Genomic DNA, 8,379 nt, shown 5'->3' on the forward strand with positions numbered 1-8,379 from the left:
GAGGTGAAAGTGGCCTGTGCAATCTATAACTTTTTTAAATATACATTTTTGAAAGTAGAGATGCAGCAGCTTATTTTTGAGATTTGGGAGGCTCCTATTTTGTAATTCCGCATCAGACTGTTCTGAAACGATGCAGCTGACATTGTGGCAAGGTGTACTCTCAATCTGAAGTGAAAGTGGTCTGTGCAATCTATAACTTTAATTTTTATAGATTTTTGAATGTAGAGATGCAGCATCTCATTTATGATATTTGGGGGGCTCTTATTTTGTAATTACACATCAGACTGTTCTGAAACGATGCAGCTGACATTGTGGTAAGGTGTACTCTCAATCTGAGGTGAAAGTGGCCTGTGCAATCTATAACTTTTATTTTTATAGATTTTTGAATGTAGATGCAGCAGCATGCAGCTGACACTGTACTTTCTGTCTGAGATGGAACCAGTCTGTGCATTCTAGAACTTTTATTTTTATAGCTTTTCGAATGTAGGGATGCAGCAAGCATATATTATTGTTCTTATTTTGTAATATGAGTATTAGAGGGTTTTTATTTTGGTATTCAGCATCAGACAGTAACGGACTGTGTGTTGGGGGGAAAAAAGTAGCGTTCGCTGGAAGAGCACTGCATTCAGATCAGTTCTCTGACTGTATTACCGTAATTCGCAGTTTATACGCGACCCTAGAAATAACATGGCGGCTAGATTGACCGTGCTTTACTACTTGGCGGCTGGCTTGACCGCAGTTCTTTTTCGTAGTTGCTATGGACAACGGAGGTATGTGTTTTTAGCATTTAGTCTAGCTGTTCGAGCTTAATTGTCTACAACATTGCTGACTTTATTTGTCTAGTGTGCCGTCGGGTTACTGTGAGCTTGTGTGTGTGGGGTGCTGCTTACTCCCAGGTAAGTTTTTTTTAAAACTGTGTTTTGGGGCATTGTGGGAAGTTTGATTCCTCGTAACTTAAGTTATAGCTATTTGTTCCAGTACGGTATGCCTTCAGGGCTTCCATCGGTGTTGCATCGCAGTTTAAATGGTCTGAACATCAGCTGTTGCAGTCAACAAGGCTGTTGAATGATTTTCTTTGGTTTGTCTTTGAAGTGTTACGTTTACTACATCCTCTGGCCTTTTTGGACACTAATGCGGGCTAAGTGAGAGCAGTTGTGTTAAATAGCCCTCTCTCCGCCCATTGCTCTTTAAAGCCATACTGCTGCTTTTAGTACCCAGTTATTTTTGAGTTAAACCTGTCTATGTGGGCTTGAAAGTTTATTTAGTTTTGCTGTTAATAATTTTTGTAGACTTGTAGTTTTTGTAGACTTGTTTTGTAGTTATTTATTTGATTCTGATTGTCTGTGACTGCCTGAAATAACTTTCAGGTGCATTGCAGTCAACTGGGTGTTTGGTGAGTTGCACTTGTTTATTGTTTTTTTTTCCCTTTTAATGTGAATTGTTTATAGTATTCATTTATTTTGGTTACATTGTAAATGTGTTTTTTTTTCTTGTGTAATTGGACCTGTCTCAGTCAATACATTTGACTTTGTTTCTTTGTTTCTTTATTTATTTTTTGTTTATTTAGCAAAATTGTTTAGTTTATTTATTTGATTCATGACGTGAATCAAATAAAGAATATTATTCTTATAATCAAGAATAATATGATATACATGTGCTAAAACAGGCTTGAAGTGTTGGCTATGTTGTAATGGAGCAACCATTATTTTATCTTGTGAAGCATTAGGCATTAGGATCTGTGTGTTCCTGAAATCAAATAATTTTCTTTATCTTTAGAAAAAGACAATCGTGTCCTGTAGCTGTTGGGGAAGTCGTGGCCTAATGGTTAGAGAGTCGGACTCCCAATCGAAAGGTTGTGAGTTCGAGTCCCGGGCTGGCAGGAATTGTGGGTGGGGGGAGTGCATGTACAGTTCTCTCTCCATCCTCAATACCACGACTTAGGTGCCCTTGAGCAAGGCATCGACCCCCAACTGCTCCCCGGGCGCCGCAGCATAAATGGCTGCCCACTGCTCCGGGTGTGTGCTCACAGTGTGTGTCTTCACTGCTCTGTGTGTGTGCATTTCGGATGGGTTAAATGCAGAGCTCAAATTCTGAGTATGGGTCACCATACTTGGCTGAATGTCACTTCACTTTCACTGTTGTCTGAATATCCAGTCTGTCTTCATTTTAAAGTTTAAAGCATAAAGTTTTGAACAGTTTTCAATGTCCCCCCACACAAAAACACTTTTCCCTCCGATCATAAATTCTTTTTAGGTTAATAAACAGATGGTCACACACGGGTGGGGGCCATACAGGAACGGGGTTCAAACAGATGTCCAAACAGGTGTCTTTGTATGACCCTCATCAATCAAACTTTTTGCGACAAAGCATACTATACTCTCTCTTGCACTTTCTAGGCTATATTATTCAGACAGAATTTGAATAGATTAAAATAGGTTCACTCTCAAAATTTCAATGATTAACATGTAATAATAACCATAGCTATAGATGGAAAAAAAATAATAATTCAATTCAAGTTTATTTGTATAGCGCTTTTTACAATACGAATCGTTACAAAGCAACTTTACAGTAGCTTATAAGTAGTGACTGTCAGTTTGTGCACGTATGACAGGATTTTTAGAAAAATGAATACAAGACGTAGTCAGCCAGACGATGAACATTATTAATATTATTAATAATTATTATATGATGCAGTCACACTTGTAGCAATATTTGTTAGTTCTGTTTGTTGATTCAGGGTTAGCATCATCTGAGGGTCAGCATCATCTCTTCTCAGGTTTTCTGGATCCAGACTGGAGCTTGTGTAAATCCAAAACATAGAAACAAATAAAGACATCATTAGCATAGCTGCTGATCCAACGAAGTAAAATTAACTAGTTTAACCCAAGCTAAAGAATAAGAATGCGCATTTGATCAGATGCAACTACACTCACAATTTAAGAGATAGATTATTCGAATGCTTGGCGAAAGAGATGCGTTTTTAATCTAGATTTAAACAGAGAGAGTATGTCTGAACCCTCAACATTATCAGGAAGGCTATTCCAGAGTTTGGGAGCCAAATGTGAAAAAGCTCTACCTCCTTTAGTGGACTTTGCTATCCTAGGAACTACCAAAAGTCCAGCATTTTGTGACCTTAGGGAGCGTGATGGATTGTAACGTGGTAGAAGGCTAGTTAGGTATGCAGGAGCTAAACCATTTAGGGCCTTATAGGTAAGTAATGATAATTTGTAACTGATACGGAATTAATAGGTAGCCAGTGCAGAGACTGTAAAATTGGGGTGGTATGATCATATTTTCTTGACCTGGTAAGGACTCTAGCTGCTGCATTTTGGACTACCTGTAGCTTGTTTATTGAAGAAGCAGGACAACCACCTAGAAGTGCATTACAATAGTCTAGTCTAGAGGTCATGAATGCATGAACTAGCTTTTTTGCATCAGAAACAGATAACGTGTTTCGTAGCTTGGCAATGTTTCTAAGATGGAAGAATGCAGTTTTTGTAACATGGGAAATATGATTTTCAAAAGACAAGTTGCTGTCTAATATAACACCCAGATTTTTGACAGTAGAGGAAGTAACAGTACATCCGTCTAGTTGCAAATTGTAATCTATAAGATTCTGTGTAGTGTTTTTTGGTCCAATAATTAATATCACTGTCTTATCCGAATGTAATTGAAGAAAATTATTGGTCATCCAATCTTTTACTTTTTTGACACACTCTGTTAGCTTAGATAATTTAGAAGTTGAATCTGGTTTCGTTGAGATACATAGCTGAGTATCATCAACATAACAGTGGAAGCTAATTCTGTATTTTCTAATAATATTACCAAGGAGCAACATGTATATTGAAAAAAGAAGGGGACCTAGGACGGATCCTTGTGGCACTCCATATTTTACTGGTGATAAATGAGATGACTCCCCATTTAAATAAACAAAATGGTAGCGATCGGACCGGTAGGATCTAAACCATCTTAGAGCCTGCCCTTGAATACCTGTATAGTTTTGTAATCGATCTATGAGTATGTCATGATCGATGGTGTCAAACGCAGCACTAAGATCAAGTAAAACTAGAAATGAGATGCAGCCTTGATGAAATTCTACATACAGATTATTTTTTTCAGGAAGGTGCTCAATTGAGCAGGCACAACTTTTTCTAAAATTTTAGACATAAATGGAAGATTTGAAATAGGCCTATAATTTGCCAGTTCACTAGGATCTAGTTTTGGTTTGGTTTGCTTGTTCTTAATAAGAGGCTTAATAACCGCCAGCTTGAATGGTTTTCGGACGTGACCTAAAGATAACGACGAGTTAATGATATTGAGAAGCGTTCTTCGGCTACAGTAATTTTGTGGGTACAGGATTGTAATGAATTAACCTTTGTAATCGTCGGGAAGAAGGAGGCGGGAACCGGCGGACAAACAAATAACATTTTAATAATACAAAATAAACACAAAACAGCGCACCAGCCCCTCACGGACGACTGGTGCGCTCAAATAAAAACCAAAACACAACTAAAAGCCCAGGCCTGGTCCTCTCTCGTCCTTCACTGTCGTCGCTCCAGTTTTATATCCTTCCATCTCCTATGTGGGACTCGAGACCGGTGGTGGGTTGCAGGTGTCGGTGATTTCCCAATCACTCCACCGGCCTCACTCATGTTCCCACATCCCTCGGCCCCGCCCCACTCGTCACATACCCCCATCGCCCCTCACAGGCCGGGGGGGTACCCTCAAGACTGCGCTCTACTCTTCCTCCCCCTCCCCCTCCCCCCCCCCCCCTCCGGGGGGACCGCTCACTGGGACCTGCGGGAACCTGGGGGTAGGACAGACGAGGCGAGAGAAAAGGAGATGGAAGGAGGAGCAACAGAGACGGGAGAGAGAAAAAAAAAAAACATTCCGGTTCCCAGACGCACTGCTGCTCGGCCCTCCACCAGCTGGGTGATCTCCTCCGCGGTGCCTGGCGGTGGCACTGGACAGCCCTCGGCGGACGGCACGACACTCCTACGCCGCCCGGTGGACGGCGACAGCTCCTCCGGTTTTGGGCAGCCGGCAGGAGTCCCCCGTTCCCTGCTCCTCCCCGTTCAGGCGGACGGCAGCAGGATCCGACTCTCTGGCGAACGGCGCCGACTCCTCCGCTCCCTCACGGACGGCAGCCGCCCCTCCATATTGTGGGCGGCCGGCAGCGAGCTCGCCCCTGTCCCCGGCAACTCACTCCAGCCCACCGCCTTGAGCGTCCATTGCGCCATCGCCTGCTCCATGGCACAGCGGATTCACCACAGCGGCGAGGGATCTTCAGCAGCGCGTCCCTCCTTCTCCCGGGCTTCGGCACCACTGTAATGAATTAACCTTTGTAATCGTCGGGAAGAAGGAGGCGGGAACTGGCGGACAAACAAATAACATTTTAATAATACAAAATAAACACAAAACACAACTAAAAGCCCAGGCCTGGTCATCTCTCGTCCTTCACTGTCGTCGCTCCAGTTTTATATCCTTCCATCTCCTATGTGGGACTCGAGACCGGTGGTGGGTCGCAGGTGTCACTGATTTCCCAATCACTCCACCGGCCTCACTCGTGTTCCCACATCCCTCGGCCCCGCCCCACTCGTCACAAGGATCTAATAAACATGTTGTTGGTTTAGATACAGTGATAAGTTTATTTGGCTCTTCCTGTCCTATATTTGTAAAGCACTGCAGTTTATCTTTGGGTGCGATGGATGAAAGACGCTGTAGAATCTACATTCGCTATTGTATTTCTAATGTTATCTATTTTATCAGTGAAGAAATTCATAAAGTCATTACTATTAAACGCTGGTGGAATATTTGAATCAGCTGGCGTCTGGTAATTTGTTAATGTAGCCACTGTGCTAAATAAAAACCTTGGATTTTCTATGAGTTTGTGTATATGCTCTGCCCTAGCAGTTTTTAGAGCCTCTCTATAGCTTGACATACTGTTTTTCCATGCAATTCCAAAAACTTCCAAGTTAGTTTTCCTCCAATTTGCATTCAAGACTACGAGTTACTTTCTTGAGAGAGTATTACTGGAACAATAGTTCTGCCCAGAAGGTAACGCTGAGACATATAGTTAATATCAGTGATACGCAGCATGCACGATACAAGGAAATGGTGTGTAACATCATCGCTTTGAGGTACGATATCTATATCAGTAAGATCGATTCCATGCGATACAATTAAATCTAGTGTATGATTAAAACGATGAGTGGGCCCGGTGACATTTTGCTTGACTCCAAATGAGTTTATTAGGTCAGTAAATGCAAGTCCTAATTCATCATTTGTATTATCAACTTGAATATTAGAATCTCCCATGATTAGCGCCTTATCAACCGTAACCAGAAGGTCTGAGAGGAAATCTGCTAATTCTTTTAGGAATTCTGTATACGGCCCTGGTGGTTTATACACAGTAGCCAGAGCAAGAGATACATTAGATTTCTTTTGCATGTCTGACAGTGTAACATTAAGCAGAAGTATTTCAAATGAGTTAAACCTGTATCCTGTTTTCTGGGTAACATTGAGAATATCACTATATATTGTTGCAACACCTCCGCCACGACCAGTCTGACGGGCTCATGTTTATAACAGTAGTTTGGTGGAGTAAACTCATTTAGACCAAAATAATCATTTGGTTTTAGCCAGGTTTCAGTCAAGCAGAGTACATCAAAACAATTATATGTGATCATTTAATTTACAATGACTGCTTTGGGTGTGAGTGATCTAATATTTATGAGCCCAAACTTAAAAAATAGTTTTTGTTCATTTACTTTACATGTTTCTGGTTTAATCACGATAAGATTTTTTCTAGATCCTACATTAAATTTATATTTTGACCTCACTATTCGGGGAGCAGAAACAATCTTAATAGATTGTACAGCGCAAGTACTTTTATCATTTAAGCGGGTGGAACAAAAATCATCACAATAGTTATTTGAGAATTGTCTTACTAGTCACATGGAGTGAAGTGTCCTGGAGATGTTGTCAGAGAGCAGCTCCACTCCGACTCTGCTGGGGTGCAGGCCATTAGCGCGAAACAGCCTAGGACGCTCCCAGAAAAGATTCCAATTATTAACAAATAACAGTTTAGAGCCCTATACGGGCCTCAAATCTAGGCCCGAGCCCGGCCCTGGCCCGAGACGCTCAGGCCCTAGCCCGACCCGTGTCCGACAGCTCATCAGAATTATCAGCCCGAGTCCGACACGAGCCCGTGTTTTTATTTATTTATTTATTTATTTTATTACACAGCAGAAGCCTGCCCTATTTGCAACAATTAAAAAAGGGGTCAGTTTTGTGTTATGTTTCTTTTCATTTCTTTATCAAGTTAATTTAGAAAAATGTTTGGAGCATTTTTTTTTTAAATGAAGATTTACGTTAATCAGCCGAGCCGACAGCGAGTAGCCTAAAATATATTTAATCAATTAAGCCTCTCGAATTAACGCTAATACTTTACTTGGCTACAATAAAATCCATAGATATAAAACACTTCAAGCATATCACACAGATAGTTAGTTTAATATATGTTAATTTATTAAACCACAGTGAGTAAAAAAAAAGACTCGCAACAGCGCTCGCAAACGAAATGAGAAATAGCCTACAATCTAAGCAAATTAAATTAATTAAAAACAAACTTGCAGGTTATCTTACCTCAAAAATGCACCACAGAACATGTCCATTCTTTTTTCCATTAGTTTCCAACAGTTAAACGAAAACAAAGTCCAGTCAAATGAAAAGTTAGAACAGTCTCTTACAGAGCATCGTGGAGAAAAAGATTAGCATCCAGAGTGGAAGAAGAATAGAATCCAGAGTGGAAGGTTTTAACCCAGTCCTCTTCTCTCACTCTTCCCGCTGCGCTGAAGACACGTTCGCTGCTGCTGCTGGCGGGAGACTAAACACAGAGCGAGCCAGTCTTGACAGTTGCGGTAGCAGGGTCTCATGCTGTTTCCACCATAGCAGCACATCTCGTCCATCACCTTCCATGTTGTGATTGAGGCGCATGTATTGCTGTACTTCTTCGTCGTCATCCTCGTCCTGCTCCACAATGTTTTCAAACTCGGCCAGCGCTCTCTTCTTTGCTGCGTGGCCCGCAGCAACAGGTGCAGACACAGAAATGCTCGCCGCTGCATGAATCATCATTTTATAATTAATAGTTGGCAAACTAGGCTATGATTAATACATTAATTTAGAGGCCTATAATAGCTACTACTACATTAAGTGGATATAAGTGAAGTATAATCGTGGGTTGCGCTGAAGGAAAAGCGTGCGTGCGTGCGTGCGTGCGTGCGTGAGACTGTCATGTCAGTATTTCAGTGTAATTATAACGGGCTGAATTATCAGATTATGAAAGTTATGAGGTTCTGAAATGTCTATGTTTGTTTT

The sequence above is a fragment of the Carassius carassius genome, chromosome 37 (genome assembly GCF_963082965.1).
Source record: "Carassius carassius chromosome 37, fCarCar2.1, whole genome shotgun sequence".
Classification (NCBI taxonomy): domain Eukaryota; kingdom Metazoa; phylum Chordata; class Actinopteri; order Cypriniformes; family Cyprinidae; genus Carassius; species Carassius carassius.